Below are 19,187 nucleotides of genomic sequence, written 5' to 3'. Positions count from 1 at the left end.
GGCTCTGACCCTTATTTAAAACAGTCTCCTGTAACCCTCCATCCCTAATTTGCTCATGTGTCTATCGAAGTAAACCTTAAACAAGTCCAGCGTGCCTGCCTCCACCACCTTACTTGGCAGTGCATTCCATACCCACACGACCCTCTGTGTGAAAAACCTCCCTCTCGCATCCAAATCCCTCACCTTAAGCCCGTGGCCCCTCGTGATATTTGTCTCCAATCTAAGAAAAAGCCTGCCACTGTTTACTCTATCTACACCCTTCATTATTTTATACACCTCTATTAGATCCCCCCTCAATCTCTGTCTTTCTAAGGAAAACAGCCCAAGTTTACTCAATCTTTCCTCATAACCCAGTCCTTCCATACCAGGCAGCATCCTGGTAAACCTCCTCTGCACTCTCTCCAGGTCTCCACGTCCTTCCGGTAGTTTGGTGACCAGAACTGGACGCAGTACTCCAAATGTGGTCTAACCAACGTTCTGTACAACTGTAGCATTAGACGCCAGCTCTTGTACTCTATACCCCTTCCTCTAAAGGCTAGCATATCATAAGCTTTCTTCGCAACCTTCTCCACCTGTGTTGCCACCTTCAAAGACTTGTAAACTTGCACTCCCAGGTCCCTCTGCATTTCTATAATCTTAATAGGTCTACCCTTTATCATGTAACTCCCCTCTACATTATTCCTTCCAAAATGCATCACCTCGCATTTATCAGGATTAAATTCCATCTGCCACTTATCTGCCCAATATACCAGCCTATCTATATCCTGCTGTATTGCCAGACACTGCTCCTCACCGGCGGCCAATCCAGCCATTTTTGTGTCATCTGCAAACTTGCTGATCACACCACGTACGCCCTCTTCCAAATCATTTATATATATTACGAATAGAAGAGGTCCCAGTACTGAGCCCTGCGGCACACCACTGGTGACAGACCTCCAGCGAGAAAAGGACCCTTCCACTGCTACTCTCTGTCTCCTGTTAACTAGCCAGTTTTCAATCCATCTAGATACTTGTCCCTGTATCCCATGAGCCTTAACCTTTTCAACCAACCCACCATGAGGGACTTTGTCAAACGCCTTACTGAAATCCATATAGACGACATCAACGGCTCGCCCTTCATTGACCGTTTTTGTCACCTCCTCAAAACATTCTACGAGATTCGTAAGGCAAGACCTCCCCTAAACAAAGCCATGCTCTGTATCCCTAATCAGGTCGCAACACTCCAAATGCTGATTCATCCAATTTTTTCCAACAACTTTCCTACCACTGCCTATAATTAGCAGGGTTATCCCTACTTCCCTTTTGAAACAACGGTACCACATTAGCTACCCTCCAGTCCTCTGGGACCTCACCTGTGTCCAAAGAAGAGACAAAGATTTGCATCAGAGGCCCAGCAATTTCATCTCTCACCTCCCCATGCAGCCTGGGATAAATGCCATCAGGCCCCGGAGCTTTATCAGTTTTTATGCTGCCTATAAACCCTAACACTTCCTCCCTCGTAATGGATATTTCCTTCAACTGGTCTACAGCTCCCTCCAAGACATTACAAGACACCAAGCCCCTCCCCTTCGTGAATACCGACGCAAAGTATTCATTCAGGATCTCCCCCAGTCCCTCAGACTCTAAGCACAGTTCCCCTCCTTTATCCTTAAGAGGGCCGATGTCTTAATTCGTCTGATCTCTCCTTGCAACTTGCGTTGAACTCCGTCCAGAGTCAACATTTTTCCAAAGATATGTTGCCCATACTTGCTCACAGTCCTCTAATTGGGGCGGAACAAGGATTGTGCACAATTGGAGCACAACATCTGCCTCCGTATCCCGCAGTCCTTTGGATATGAAGGGAGCCATTCCATTGGTCTTAATGATTATTTTCTGCAGCAGATCGTGACATTTTAAGAAACTATGTGCAGAACCCCAAATCCTGTTTGGCCTCCACTAAATTTAGCGTTGTCCCATCTAAAAAATATATCTTGATCTATCATTTGGATATTTGACTTTTTGTCCCATTATCTAAGCCCTGAATGAATATTGTAAATAATTGAGCCCCAGACAGATTCCTGCCGTACACCACTTCATCTGCATAATTCAGCAACGGACATGTACAATTCATTGCACCATAAATTTTGGCACCTTGCAGAAGGGGATATGATATGACATTAATGGGTGTGATTTCTTGTTCCATTGATACCATAGATCATACCTGACAATGATATTTTCACACTAACTGTAATTACAAAGTTTTGCCAGCAGATGGAAATAAATCTTGGTGGGTTACATTACATGAAGCATGGACTGCCGCAATACACTGGGCCCTGCATCTGTTCGTTTTGAATTGGCCTCCATATGTATATATGTTAGAATGGACCCTGTCCATGATTATAATATATTATAACATATAGCACGCTGTTTAAACTAGTATTGCACCTGTACATGTCAATGTATACATCACACAATCACCTTGATCCGAATTTTTCCAGGTAGGATCTAACTTTGCAGTTCTGCCACATACAGTTCTGAATGGTGGTGGACATTAAAGCAATTAACCGCAGCAGGAGCCTCAAATAAAACCTCAATTCTGAATGATGTGGGAACTCAGCAAATGGAGATGAACAAAACTGAAACAATTGCTACAATCTTCCGCCAGAAGTGCCGAGAGGATTTTCCATCTCGGCCTCCTCCTGAGGTCCCCAACATCACAGATGCCAGTTTCCAAGCAGTTCAATACCTTCCACAGGATAAGATTGGAACAGGAGTTGGGTATTCGAGCCCGGGAGCCCGTGTCATATCTCTGCTTACATTCAACTAGCTCCCATCTCTGTTTGTATTGCAATAGGCCATGTCTCGATAACATTACAACATCTCCTTTAGTTCTCTACTCGGCTCATTATCAGTTGCTCCTACATGATAGACGATACTTTCTAAGTTAAAACTGGATGACTGAACTATGCTTCAGTTAAGATGGCGGCACGGTGACACAATAGTTATCACTGCTGTCTAATATCACCAGGGACCCGGCTTCAATTCCCAGCTATTGGGACTGTCTGTTGGCGTCTGCAAGTTCTCCCTGTGTCTGGATGAGTTTCATCCGGATCCTCCGCTTTCTTCACACAGTCCGAAAGATTTGCTGTTTAGGTCCGTTTTGGCCAGGCTAAATTCTCCCCTAAATTCTACCCGAACAGGCGACTAGGGGATCTTCACATTAACTTAATTGCATTGTTAATGGAAACCTACTTGTGACACTAATAAGTAATTTTAAAAACTTTAATCTGGCTCAGTCTCAATTCCTACTGTGGGAATCGAGGCAGCAGTGCCAGCCACTGTCCCACCGCCCCGCCCTCACGTTATATGTTTTATATGGTTCAATCACAATTTTATGGGTTTCAATCAGATCTCCTCTCATCCTTCTAAACTCAAGTGAATACATGAGGTGGAGATGCCGGTGATGGACTGGTGTGGGCACAGAAAGAAATCTCACAACACCAGGTTAAAGTGTAACATGTTTATTTGGAATCACAAGCTTTCGGAGCACTACTCCTTCATCAGGTGAGTCAAGCGAATAAAGACCCAGTCAAATCAATCTCGCCTCATAGGACAGTCCCAACAATCTTGGTATCAACTGTACTCTCCCCAGACCCTTTCTTATTGAGTGAGATCAGAACTCCATGTACTACACCACGGGTGGCCAGATGAAGACCCGGCATAACCACAGGAATATCTCCTTAACGACAAACTCCAATCTTCTTGCAATGAAAGTTTTCCAAACTGTTTGCTGTATATGTCTCTCCAATTTCATTAACTGGTGTACAAGGACACACAGATCCATTTGGACATTACACTTCCTCATATATACTGCTTTCTGTTTTACACACCAGTATATAACTGCACATTTAGCTACATTGTACTCCAAATTCCATGTGTCTGCCCATTCAAACAACTTGTCCAGATTACATTGAAGCCCCCCACCCCACCCCAACCCATCCTCTTCACAGCTCACAATTCCCCCCAGTTCCGTATCACCAATCCTTTTGGACATGTTACATTTGTCTCTCTCATCCAGATCCCACAGTGGCACAGCGCCAGGGATCTGGGTTCGATTCCTGGCATGGGTCACTGTCTGTACGGAGTCTGCACGTTCTCCCCGTGTCTATATGGGTTTCTTCCGGGCGCTCCAGTTTCCTCCCACAGTCCAAAAGACGTTCTGGTTAGGGTGCATTAGGCCGTGTTAAATTCTCCCTCAGTGTAACCCGAACAGGTGCTGGAATGTGGCGACTCGGGGATTTTCACTGTAACTTCATTGCAGTGTTAACATAAATTTATTTGTGACAAATGGACACATTTAACATTTGGGGACCTGCGGTACCCCACTGTTAGCTGACTGTCACTCGGAAGAAAACCCATTTTTTTCCACTCTCTGTTTCTTATCTGTCGATGAATTCTATACCTAGGCCAACACATCACTCCCCATCTCACGTGCTTTCATTGGGCCTACCAATACTTTATGAAGAACCTTCTCAAATATCTTCTGAAAGTGCAAATACACCACGTAAACCGGTCGCACCCCTCCCTACCCGAAAGAAGCCCCCTTCCCCCTCCTTTCCCCGCCCCCACCTATTATTTACACCCTTAAAAAATGCAAGTAGTTTTGTTAAGATAAACATGTCTTTCTCAAGCCCATACTGGTTTCATCAAACTCCGTCCATGCTTTCCAAATATTTTCCTATCATGGATTTGATAACAATCTCTAACTGATGCTAAAGTCTGTCTGTAATTTATCAGTTTTATTCTCTCTTTCTCTGTATATATCGGGGTTACATTTGTCACCCTCCAACCTGTAGGAACTGTTTCGGCCTGTATAGAATTTTAGAAGATGGGCAGCAATGTATCCAACATTTCCTGGGCCATGTCCTTCCATATTCTGGGATTCTCAGGCCCCAGTGACCTACCAGAATTTCACCCTATTATTTTACCCAGAATGATTTTACTAATACTGGTTTCCCTCAATACCGTCTTACAACTACCCCCTTGGTCCCCGAACATTTCTGGGATGATACTTGTGTGAAGGTAGTGTCAAACTTAGTGTTCTATTCATTCAATATTTCTTTATTCCCCATTATAATTTCCCTGGATTCGGGCTCTAAGGGATTTACATTTATCTTAACCAATCCTTCTCTCTTCAGATATTGATATAAACGGTTATAATTAATTTTTATGTTCCCTGCAATTTTACTCCCATCCTCTATTTCCCCCTCGATTATTTGGACTTTTTTTGTTGAATTTTAAAACTCTCTGAAACCTCAGGCTTGTTTCTTCTTCTGGTAATTTTATGTATCTTTTAACTAAGAAGTAAAATTTCCTCCCCTGAAAGACATCCGAGAAAAAGATGAGCTTTGACCCTATATGATTTTCACAGTAACTTCATTACAGTGTGAATGTAAACCCATTTGTGACGAATAAATAAAATCAAACCTTTAAATACACACGATGTCTTTATCAATAAACTGAGCTGTAATTCCCCAGCTACCAGGGTCGAACTGGAACTCCTGTCCCAAGCTTCTGGAATACTAGCTTAATAATGATATTGCTATACTACCCCTGAGACTGAAATATCATCACATTTATTAATGGAATAATTGAACATTCAGTACTGGGTCACAGGTTGGATCGTGAGGTATCTTGTGCGAATTGAATACATTTCAGTTTGACTCAGAAATTATGTTGTTTCCATTCTTAACTGATCACAGTTTGTGTTTTGGCATGATGACATTTAACTCAGTGTGCCTAAAGTCTGAGATCTATGTCCAATATTACACTATACATTTATAACACGAATACATTACAAATGAATTTATGCTACATTCGGTTACTTGTCTCGTTATGTACACTAAGCCATCTATTTATGCTACATTAGGTCCTCTCAATCAGTACCCGAGTAGATCCTATTACATCTGATCCCATCTCTGTTTATATTACACAGGATTTGTATATTTACATCCATCTCTGTTAATTCAACATATGACCATGTATATGTTGCCTGGCATTTAACTGTCAGAAGCAAGTCTTCTCCTGGCCTTGAATCTTATTCTGACAGAATGACAATGATTCATGGGAATCCATGTAAAAGTTCCATCAATTCATGAAATGACAAGGGGGAACAGGTGAGGTAGAAAAGGTCATATCGGGCTTGACGTTAATCGTGTATAAGCTGCACTATCAGAACAGCTGAACACTTGGTTTAGTTCCCTTAGAACTGAGCAGTTTATGGGAGATTGAGTACAGACGCTCAAAGTGATGAATGAGAATGTTTTACTCATTAGAAAGAGACTGTTAGCCACTGGCAAGAGGGCCAGTGTACAGAAGATTGATTACAATGCACTAGGATATGCCTCTTCATGTACTGAATGTGACTCAAATGATTCAGTATTGCAACGGATCTTATATCTGTTTACCTTACATAAAATGCCACTTTATTTATTACTCCTATTTGTGTTGTACCAGAGCTAGTCTTTGATTATATGACAGTAGTTCTTGTCTCTTTTTACACTACATTCGGTTATTTCTCTCGTTATGCCACCCTCGGTCATCTCTCTATTTATGCTGCATTAGGTCCTCTCAATTAATACGACAGTAGACCACGGATCTGTTCATATTTCATCAGATCTCATCTCTTTTTGATAATACACGGGATTTGTCCCTTTGAATGACATCAGAATTTGTCTCTGTTAACCTAACATACGACCATGAATATGCTGCCTGCCGAGATATTATCAATCCCGATATAATATGGGTGTGCCTGTCTGACACTAATCATTCTTGTTTGGAGCAGTAAATTTAATTTTTACTAATTTCGATAAGTAGCTGTGAGACATATCTAATTGCTCTGTTATTGTGTGAGTAATATTCAGTTTGAAGAATTTCTCAGTGATTCACAGGTATTCGGGGACAGGTCAATATCTGAATAATCGTACAGTGCTCATTACAATATCTTCAAGCAACCACCGTTGTGTTACATTTTATTAGTTGAATATTGCACTGCACTGTGTCAATTTGGCACAGAGTTTAGAGATAAAGATTGACTTGTCTTATTTATAGCATTCAACAGACACACTGACAGTGTGAGACAGAATTCTGTACTCGCAATATCGCCTGATGGGCTCCCAGAGGCTAAATATCTATCCACTCATTAATTACTTATATGTTTCAGAGAGAAATAAAACAAAATCGCCACAGAACGAGTGTTGTCAGTTAGGTTATGTTTGAATAGAATTATATATATATATATATCCTGTAATTTGTATTGTTACCTTCGAAATTATTTTTCACTTTCGTATGTCTTCATCTGCCTATGCCTAAGCTTTGTAATTCCCTCCCTAAATCTCCTTATTCCACTTTCCTCGCCTAAATCAATCCATAAAACTGTCCCTGTATTGGCCATCCTTTCAGTCACCTGTTCAAATATCTCGTTGTTCAAAAGCAAGATGCTGTGGGTGCCTGAGATCCGAACAGAAAATGCTAGAAACACTCAGTGGATCATTCATCATAAGTGGAATGGTTTACGGCTCTCTCTCTCTCTCTCTCTGTCTCTCTTTCCCCCACGCCTCTGCCCCTGCCTCCCTCTCTCTCTCTCCCTCTCTCTCGCACACACATTTGTTGTAGACATGTACAGCAAGACACTGGGCCTTGTATCTTTATTTACTGCATGCGACTCATTTGAATCATTATTGCAACAGATCTTATATTTGTTTATATTACATAACACACCATTCCATTTATTATTATATGATGACATGCTGTGATAAATGCTACAAATCATCATTTCTGAGTTTTTGTTCAGCCAAGAGGCCATTTCTGTGACATTAGGCTCCATCTCAGATATGATTGTGGTCGGCTCTGTGTCATGCACTACTGAACACACCCGTGCCTTACTTTGTATTATATTGGACACTAATAATAAAGCCAACACTGTCTCAGTAACTGGTTTTCTATAAAATGCGTTTGACGTATGTTAAAAAAGGAGAGAACGAGATGAAAAGATGGAAATTAGCTTTAAAAATGTAATGGGGTTCGAAGAATGTGTTTCGTCTTGTTACTAACTACTGGGTGTTGTGCATCATATTTAATTGTTCTCGCATTGCCTGGGATATTTTGTTGAAAGCTTGGGATGAAACTTGTGACATCCTCTTGTTCAAAAGAGATTGAGGAACAGAATGAATGTATACCACATTGCACTGCAAATGGGCATTAAAGGACAATTCAACATGGCCACTCCAACTAACCTGTACATCTTTGGACTGTAGGAAGAAAGCAGTAAACCTGGAGGAAACCCATGCATATACGGGGTGAATGTGTAAACACCACACAGTTATACAAGGCTTAAATGGAACCTGTGTCCCTAACAGTGTGAGGTACCAGTGCTAATTACTGCGTAAATAATTGCTATTAATTTTAAGCATGATATTGTAATTTATTCAGTATTTATTGCACATTCTATGTCTCAGTCAATCAATAAAGTTAATGAATGGCCCTGGACGCTCTTGAATGTGATGTACAGCTGGTCATTCCGCTGCCAAGGCAATGCATCTTTCAAATGATTCACTGAACTTCTCTCTTTCTCTGTCTCAGACTGAACCTAAATCAGATAACCTCTCTTCTCTCTCTCAGTCTCCATAACTCACCCAGGTTCTCAGGAGATGGATCTGACTCCGAGATTATTTCTTTTTTTTCCCTTAAGGCACCTTGTGACTGAAAAGATAAAGCACAAAAATCTCAGCAGAGGAAAATTCATTGTAGGAACTTAACCATTTCACTCAATTAACCTCTCTCCTCTATTTCTCGCACACAACACCTAGCACAATTAAACTTTCTATATCGGAATGTCTCTGCGGAAAAAAAAAGTTGCTTTAATTTTCCCTCTTTTCCCTCAATGGTAACCCTCAGTCTATCTTCCCTTCAATTAATCTGTTTAAACACCAAATATGGCCATTTTCTTGAATCATTAATATGGGAATGGGGGTGACTGTAATGCTGAGACCGGCAGCAATCTGTGTGACTGTTCTTGATGCTTTCAGAGTGAGTTCACCCTGACAGGCAGGAAGACTGTTCACGGTGATAACACCAAACTGGCCCCGGTTGTTTCATTCTCAGGTAACACAACTTCCTGTTTCTCTGCTGCCGGTTCCAAACCGCATATCTCACTTCCGAGCAGAAAATAAATCCAGAGACCACAATCTGGTGAGAACATCTGTCAGTGCGGCTTATATCTGCCCACAGAGTCAGGGCAAAGTCAGACAGGTCACATTGCGGTGACATTTACAAATGAGCCTGGTGTGATCTGGTTAAAGTTTCCATTCCTGGACATAACTGGATGGTCAGTGGATTAGTCACTGAACTCCCCCGGGATCTGTGAAGGGAGGGAATGATAGCTGTTATCTTTCATTGTTTGATCATTTTCTCTCCATCTGCTATTTATTTTTGTTCCTCAGCTTTTATCTGTCAGCCGCCCCGGTTTGCTTTCTCCTAACTCTCCCGCTGTCTCTATCTCCTTCCCAGTCTTTTCAACACATTTATTAGTGATCATAATCATGAAGTTGTGATTGGGTAAATTAAAGAGAGAATCTTTCAACTGGGGGGACGGTCAGCAACCAATGGGCACAAATTTATTTTGTTGAGCGGCGAGACAGAAAGAGAAGTGTTTACTTTTACACAAGAGTTGTGATGAACTGGAATGAACAGCTTGGAAGGGTGATGGAATTAGATTTCACAGAAACTTTGGAAAATAAATTCGATATATCCTTCATGGGATGAACTTTTGAAGGATTCTCGAGAATGGGAGCATTTTAAGGTTCATCTATATCAGTGTCCCAGGATCCTTTTTGTGTCTCTCCCTGTCCTTCATTAAAACGGAATAAAATGGAATATTTATACAACTGTCGTCTTGTGCTAATCTTATCTTTTGACAGTACGTGTGTGTGTGTGTGTGTTGTGTGTGTGTGTGTGTTTGTGTGTGCGTGCGCGTGTATGTGTTTGTGTGTGTGTGTGTTTGTGTGTGTGTGTGTGTTGTGTGTTTGTATATGTGTCTGCGTGTGTGTGTGTTTGTATGTGTGTGTGCGTGCATGTGTTTGTGTGTGTGTTGTGTGTTTGTGTGTCTGTGTGTGTTTTTGTGTGTCTGTGTGTAATTGCCAGGAACCATTCCGAAAGTCCATTCTATTTACAAAACATCACTTTGAACAGATTAGCATCGGATCGAACTTTTTTTTTTAGAAAAAACACAATAATCCTTAACATTTATTGCACTGTTTTTCTCCCTCCGATGAGCGTTTCATACTTAGTCGTTTCAGACTTCCCGTGTGCTAATTCTGTCTGTAAATGTGAAACAGCTTGTAAAAATGAGAAGGAAGAGATTGTTTTCTGTTCCTCTGACAGATTCGCCATCGGTGCCTCAGATAATAGAAATGTATGGAGTCCGCCATGACTGTTCCACCTTGTGAATACAAGCCTCAGTCAGGTGGAGTCAGTCACTCCTGAGGTTGTGGTACGGTTTCCAATCCGTGTTTGCCACACAAATCCCTGCCTCACTCCTCATGACAAAGAAACCTGCCCTCAGGCCCCAGAAATGATTCCTTCCTTATATCAGGTTCCAGTCTGACTCCGGGCCCAGCTGTCTCTGTCAGTGATACACTGGGGCCAGTCATTCACATTGTAATGTTCTAATTCTCAGGTCCCAGTCTGACTCCGGGCCCAGCTGTCTCTGTCAGTGATACACTGGGGCCAGTCATTCACAGTGTAATGTTCTAATTTTCAGGTTCCAGTCTGACTCCGGACCCAGCTGTCTCTGTCAGTGATACACTGGGGCCGGTCATTCACATTGTAATGTTCTAATTCTCAGATTCCAGTCTGACTCCGGGCCCAGCTGTCTCTGTCAGTGATACACTGGGGCCAGTCATTCACATTGTAATGTTCTAATTCTCAGGTCCCAGTCTGACTCCGGGCCCAGCTGTCTCTGTCAGTGATACACTGGGGCCAGTCATTCACAGTGTAATGTTCTAATTCTCAGGTCCCAGTCTGACTCCGGGCCCAGCTGTCTCTGTCAGTGATACACTGGGGCCGGTCATTCACATCGTAATGTTCTAATTCTCAGATTCCAGTCTGACTCCGGGCCCAGCTGTCTCTGTCAGTGATACACTGGGGCCAGTCATTCACATTGTAATGTTCTAATTCTCAGGTTCCAGTCTGCCTCCGGGCCCAGCTGTCTCTGTCAGTGATACACTGGGGCCAGTCATTCACATTGTAATGTTCTAATTCTCAGGTCCCAGTCTGACTCCGGGCCCAGCTGTCTCTGTCAGTGATACACTGGGGCCAGTCATTCACATTGTAATGTTCTAATTCTCAGGTTCCAGTCTGACTCCGGGCCCAGCTGTCTCTGTCAGTGATACACTGGAGCCAGTCATTCACATTGTAATGTTCTAATTCTAATTCTAATTCTCAGGTTCCAGTCTGACAATTGAGTCCTATATCAGGAAGTTTAATGAGACACTGAGAAGAACAATTTTCATAATCTCCCCGTCATTCGAGACGTGACTTATCCATTTTCCAACAGATCTCTGAAGACAGATAAGTCATCACCGGGGACAAAATAGTGAGGCTGCAATAATTTTATATGCAAGAGCACACAACAGAAGGGTTGTCAGTAAATAATTACATATTAAACGTTCTTCAGTTGAAACAGATAAACTGTTTGGTGTTTTCATGCACTCATGGAAGGCAGTGATGGGCTGAAGGTTATCACTGGGAAAACTGAAGGGGAATTGCTAAAAGAGATCATTTCTCCAAAGGGGGTTATTAGAAAATAGAATATTTAAAATAAGTCAGCACGCAAATGTTTATGGTATTTGTTAGACATAAAACCATAAAATTCCTACAGTTCAGAAGAAAGGCCATCTGGCCCACCGAGTCTGCATCCCACCCCAGGTCCTCCCCTCTGCCATATCCCCGTTAGCCCCACACATTTACCATGGCTATTCCACATATTCTGAGGGAAAATAACGGGCAATTTTGCATGGCGAATCCAACTAATGCTATCTGTTGCAATATGATCGAGAGACTGGTTTCGTGCAGTAATATTGAGATAGGGCCGAATACACCAGATATCAATATAGCACCTGTACTAATATAAATGCAGACTGGGTCCAGTTCAGTCATTACTGAGCGGGTGTATACAGTATCTAACACTCTCTAACCAACGTGGCATTTTCTCATATAAACAGAGACATGCCATACTCAAACAACTGGGATTTTGCTGAGTACAGAATCAACTGAGATTATTGTCATATAATCAGAAATATGATTTCGTGTCATATAAACTGGGTCACGTTTAGGATGGACAAAGACTGAGTCTATTAGAGAAATAACTGAGACGATGTTCTTTGTTGTGTCGTCCCAAAAATTGCAGTTTCACCGCCATCTGCTGGAGTAGCTTTGCTATTGCAGGTGTTGTGAAATGCTGATTTCAGTTGCTGTTTCTCATTCTTTCATGGGCTGTATATCCAGCTGGTAAGGCCAGCATATATTGGCAATCGCTAATACATTCAATTTACTTGTTTTCTAGACCATCATAAAAGGCACGTAATAGCCAAGCACGTGTGCGCCTAGAGTCACCTCTGGGCTAAACTGGGAAATGATGGAAAGTTTTCTTTTCTGCAGGGCATTAGAGAATCTGATATATTTCAGGTCATGGCCGCAATCACGGAAATGACCTTTACATTCAAAATTGTAATTGCATTTTGAAGCCTGTTGTAGTTGGACTTGAATATTTATCTTGAGAAATTGGCCTACCCTCACAGAGATATTACCACTCTGTCACTGTCACCCTTTCAACATTGATAAAGTACTTACAGCAGAGAAGAAAGCCATTTTGAAGCGTCATGTGTGTGTTGGCCCTCGAAAGGAGCAATTCATCCAATAACACTCTGTACCCCACAGTCTAGCATTTTGTTCATTTTCAGACAATTATCCAATCCCATTTTGAAACCATTAATTGGCGCTGCCTGCACCACACTCTCAAACAGCACATTCCAGATCTGGATCACTCACTGTCTGAAAATGTTTTTCCTGATGCCTCCACGTTTCTTCCACCAATTGAATTCAACCCGCGCCCTCTGTGTCAAGATCCCTCTGCCAATGAACAGTTTCTCTCTATCTACTCTATCAAGACCCCTCAGGATTTTGAATACCTCGTTAAAGTCACATCAGCAACTTCCTGTCAAGGAAATTAGTCCGAACCTCTCCAAAATATTTTCGTCCCCGAAGTTTCTGATCTCTGGACTTATCCTCGTGTTTTCCGTTACACCCAGCCTATTGACTTTACATTCTGCCTGAGTTCGGTGCCGAAAATTGGACGGAATTTTTCGGTTGACGATTTTCCAAGTGTTTTCTACAAATTTAGCACAACTTCCTTGCTTCTGTATTCTTTTCCCCAATAGACAAAAACTATTCACTTTTTTTTTGTTTGCAGCTGTCTCAACCTGTCTTGCATCATGAATGATTTATACACATATTCACTCAAGCCCCTCGGGCGTCTATATTCACTTCCATAGCGTTTTCATCATTTCCATTTTTCTCTTCACATTCTTTTGAACAAAACTGATCATGTAACTTTTCTCTGCAATAAATTAAATATGCAAATTACTCGTCCACTCAACCAATTAGTTCTTTTTGACCTGTCACCATTTACCGTAAATCACCATCCTCTGCTTTCCAATCTTTCCCCCAATGTGCCGATTATCTCCAAGCTGATTCCCCAATTTCCTTCAATTCATTTATATATATATGACAAACAGCAAAGGTACCAGAACTGATACCTGAGTCACAACATAGCATTCAGAAACACACACTTGCACAGCTACGCTCTGTTTTCTATGACCGAGCCAGTTCTCCATCCACCTAGCCAGGTCACCTCTGGTCTCATTTTACTGCACCTTCTGTACCAGTCTGCCATGAGGGACCTTGTCAGAGTGTTTACTGGTGTCCATGTAGATAATATCCACTGCTCTGTCCTCATCAATCATCTTCGTCACTTCCTCGAAAAAACTCGATCACGTTATTGGCACACGATCTGGCCTTCAAAAAAAAGTTACCTCTCACTAATACATCCACTTATTTCCAAGTGGGATTAAATCCTGTCTCGAAGAATTTTCTTTAATAATTTCCTGACCACTGACGTAAGGCTCACTGGCCTGTGCTTACCTGGATTATGGCTGCTATTCTTCCTAAACAAAAATCAGCTATTCTCCAATCCTCGTAATTCCACTATAGCCAGTGATGATACAAAGATTTCTTTCAAGGCCCCAGCAATTTCCTCCTGGCCTCTCTCAGTATTCTGCGGTATATCACATCAGGCCCTGGGGCCTTGACTACCTTAACGTTTCTCAAGAACCCCGACATCTCCTCCTTTTTGATCTCAACATGACTCAAACTATCTGTGCATCCTTTCCCAGACTCATCATGCACGAAGTACTTCTCTTTAGTGAATACTGATGTAAAGTATTCAATACCTTGTCATTTCCCTGGCTCCGTGCATAGAATCCCTCACCTGTCCTCGGGTGTGCCAACCCTCTCCCTGGCTAAACGTTTGCCCTTTATATATGTGTAAAACGCCTTCGGATTTTCTTCCATCCTGCGGCCAAATAATTCTCGTGACCCCTCTTCGCCCTCTTTATTCTTTGCTTAACTTTTGTTTTACTTTCCTTGTATTTCATAATTGTTTTGTGTCTTCCTAGGTTAGAAAAAATCTTTTTTTTTTCACGTTGACGAGGCTCATAATTTCTCTCGTTTTACAATGTTCCCGAAATTTGCCATACCTACCCTTCATTCTCATTGGAATGCGCCAGTCCGGAATTCCTATCAACTTGCACTTGAAAGCCTCCCATGTGCCAGATGTTGATTTGCCCTCAAATATTTGCCCCAATCTATATTCTTAAGTTTCTGCCTAATATTGTTATAATTAGTCATCCCCCAGTTTAGTGTCTTCACTTGAGTATTACACTTACCTTTCTCTGTCCGTACCTTAACACTTACTGAGTTGTGCTCTCTGTTCCCCAACTGCTCCCCCGCTGAAATGTCGACCACCTGTCCAGGCTGATTCCTTATTTCCAGGTCCAGTTCAGCCGCTTCCCTAGTTGGATTACCCACAAAATGTTTCGGGAAGCCCTCCTGGATGCTCCTTACAAACTCTGCCCCATCCACACACTCAGCACAAAATGAATCCCCGTCAATTTTGAGGAAATTAACTCTCCCACCACAATAACCCTGTTACTTTTCCATCTTGCCAAATTCTCATTCATATCTCTTTCTCAATCTGCCGCAGGTTGTTGGGAGGCCAATAGAAAATGCCGAATCTTGTCAGTACACCCTTCCTATTCCTGCACTCTACCCATACTGCCTCGTTGTATAAGCCATGCAAAGTACATTGGGTGCAGTCCTCCTGCAGTACTGCTGCAATATTCTCCTTACCAGTCTTGAAAATGTCCTTCCCCTGTTACATCACTCTCTATCCTGCTTGAATCATTTGTATCCTTGTACGATAAGCTGTCATTCCTCTCCTTTCCTTAACCAAGTCTCTGTAATAGCAGCAACATCACAGTTCCAAGAACGAATCTCAGCTCCAAGTCCATCAGCCTGACCTGTTACACTTTTTGTATTGAAACAAATGCAGTTCAGCCTGCCGGACCCGCTTTAATTAGGAGCCACACTATTTCTGCTCTTTCTCTGAGTTTTACTGGCCCTGTTCTCTAGTTCCACTTCAGCGAATTCACCTTTGCTTTATTCCCCTCTCCCTGGTAGATTTCCTTCCCTAAAGGACATTAGTGAAAGAAATTGGTCCTTTCGACAATCAAATATGGTTTTATGGTCATCAGTAGATTTTTATTTCCAGACATTTTTTATTTAATTCAGGTTCCATCAGCTGCAGTGATTTGTACCTAGAACATTAACAACATGAGGAATCCTTCCTGAAGTTATGGCATCAGTAGGAGCTACTCAGAAAATTTCCTCAGTTTTCCTTTCAAAGACTTACTTAACAATCAGCTGCTTCTGTTGGTCCCACGTCACTTTCTGAACTGCAATACCTGATAGACACCTACCCAACTGGACATGGCAGTATGGACCGGGTAGTAAGGGACACAAGACACAGCAACACCTCTCCACCCACTTCCCTAAACTCCCACACTTACCCCAACTCTCAGCGTTTCACTCTCTGCAACTTACAGTCTGTGGAGATCCCTCAATAGGCAGATTTCACAGGCCTCAGTTCCGAAGTTCATACTTGGTCATGCCCAAATCATTAATCAATTTTAAGTTATTACACCCCTCCCCCTCTAGGGGGAGTAACCGCCGAGGGCTGACCGGCTTGGAAGCCTTTCTTTGAAATTTCAATGCTGGGTCTGGTTCCTCCAGCTCAGCCTCGGAAGTGAGTGGGGTTCAGCAGACCGGAGCTCGCCTCTTCCACCATGAGTGTTGTGGCCCGAGTTACCTTTATCGGGAGACAATGTGGCCGAGAGGCTAAACCCGCTGTGTCCATTTCAGACTCCGAGTTTCTTACTGGTGGAGATGAAGAGCAGGAGCCGGAGTATCTGGAATTCTTTCCAAAGTTCCGGGTGTGCCGGGAATTGATTTTCCCTGCATGTCTTGGGGTTTCATGGTTTAGAAGAATGAGGGGAGATCACATTGAGAAGTATAAGATGATGAATGGGATGGATAGGATAGAGGTGGAGAGGCTCTTCCCGCGCAGAAAGGACAGTAGGACTAGATGGAACAGCCTCAAGACAAACTGGGGGGCGGTTTAGAACAGAGTTGAGGAGGAACTTCTTCACTCAAAGGGTGGTGAATCTCTGGAATTCCCTGCCCGTTGAAGTGGTGGAGGCTGCCTCGCTAAATATATTTAAGATGCGGGTTGATGGGTTTTTGATAGGCAAGGGGATTAAGGGTTATGGGGAGAGGGCGGGAATGTGGAACTGAGACACGACAGCTCAGCCATGATCTTATTGAATTGCGGGGCAGGCTCGAGGGGCTAGATGGTCTACCCCTGCTTCTATTTCTTATGTTCTTATGGATTGTAGATGTTTGAAACATTCCCATCGATGGTATCTCCCAAGCGGACTTGATAGGAATCTGGCCCTGTTCCTGACCTGAACGTGCCTCATAACCAGCGTATCCGTTGCCATGATTCTTAACTAATCGCCTAACAACTGCCTTTAAGGGCCTGTCCCAGTTGATGGAAACGGCACTGGGTGTCAGCTCCCGCCCTCGGAGGATCAGAGTTAACTTTGGGAAGAGTGATCATGAGCAACTCTGCTTGGGCTATTCCATTTGTTGAAGAGGGGAGGGGACTGGTGATTGGGAGGGGGTGGGGGGGGGTGTTGTCCTGTATCTGAAGCTGAATCTTGATAGTTTGGTGTCAAAAGAGGCTGTGGGATAGTTTTTTGAACCTGTTTTTACTGTTTGTGCCGCTCTTTCTGCCAGGCCGTTGGATGATGGGGAATATGGACACTGTCCTAACGTGTCAAATTCTGTTCAACTTCATGCAATGCACAAATTCCTGGCTCATGAAGGGTGGACCATTTTCAGAAAACAACAGCTGCGGGATCCCGGGTGTCAAGAAAGAGGAGTGAGGCTTCTCCACTCTTGTCCTTGTGTTTGATGAACTCACCCTCTGTATGGCCATCCATTGTGAATCAGCATCTACCATTATCAGGAACATAGACCCCATGAACGGTCCGGCACTGTCCATGTGCAGCCACGCCTACGGCCGTTCCAGCCATTCCCAAGTGTGAAGAGTAGTGACTGGTGACATTCGTCCCTTGTTGACATTGCCAACACTGACCCACGACCTGTATTCATACGTGGCCACAGACGTGGCAATTTGGAGGTTATTCAGTTTGTCACTCCTGGGTGGCCACGAGTACCGCGAGGATGAGATGGTGAACCTTGGCTCAGGATGACACTCTTGAACCCCATCGGCGTGTGCCATCTTCCACAGTCAGCTGTCCTCTGCCACTCCAACATGGGTACAATTCAGGCTGTAACGGCCTTTTGGTTTCCCTCATAAGCACTCACTGCTTCAGTTTATTCAGGACTGGGTAATTTTGTATCCAAAGCCAAATATTATTGGCTGCCACTGGGAGTGTTTTGAAAAAGTTCATGATTGCCGTCTCTTCCACTGGGGATATGACCAGTGTCTGTTAATTGTCACCAACTCAAGGCATCTTCCTTTGCAAATCTGATGCCTAGTTGCCCATGTTCAGAGGGCAATGAAGTGTCAACCACATTGCTGTGGCCCTTCCCTGGGACATTGATAAACACAGTAAAAAGTCTGACAACACCAGGTTTAAGTCTAACCAATTTATTTGGTAGTAAATTCACTAGCTTTCGAGGTTACCCTCTTTATCAGGTGAATGGAGAGTTCTGGTGACGAACATTCACCTGACAAAGAGGGTAACCTCGAAAGCTAGAGAATTTATTATCAAATAAATTGGTTGGACATAAATTTGGCGTTGTCAGACTTTTTACTGTGTTTACCCCAGTCCAACGCCGGCATATCCACATCATGACATAGATAAACCAGATGGGTCTTTCTGAAAATAGACAATGTTTTTATGGTCACTAACGAATTCTAAACTCCAGATATATTTACTCAAGTTCCACCATCTGCGGTGACGTGATCAGAATCCATGTGCCCAGAACATTAGCTGAGTTCTTGCATTAATGCTCAAGTGATAAAACCTACAGTCCATCACATCCACACCTGAGTGTACACATCCTGAATTCCGGTAACCCAGATACACCATGCTATGCATGTCTGCAGGGCTCCCGGATTGGACAGCATGAACTGCCTCAATCAGGGAGCTCATATTCCAAAGCTCCACTTGATGGTTATCGTTGAAGTCCTTAGATATACCTCTCTACCTCTTTCTATGTTTCTTGTGGCTCTCTCTCTGTCACTCTTTCTCTATGTCTCTCTGTGCCTCTGTCTCTCTCGATGTTTCACTCTATCTTTTGCTGTCTCTCCGCCTCTCCCCCACTCTCCCTCTATCTCTCCTGCACCCCCCCCCCCCTCAGTGTGACTCTCCTACTCCCACTCCCTATCCCTCTTTAATTTATTTGTCTCTCTGCCCCCCCCCCCCCACCCACCTCACTCT

This window comes from Carcharhinus amblyrhynchos, unplaced genomic scaffold (assembly GCF_965287045.1).
Source record: "Carcharhinus amblyrhynchos unplaced genomic scaffold, sCarAmb.v2.hapA scaffold_38, whole genome shotgun sequence".
Taxonomy (NCBI): Eukaryota; Metazoa; Chordata; class Chondrichthyes; order Carcharhiniformes; family Carcharhinidae; genus Carcharhinus; species Carcharhinus amblyrhynchos.
This window is presented reverse-complemented; position numbering follows the sequence as displayed.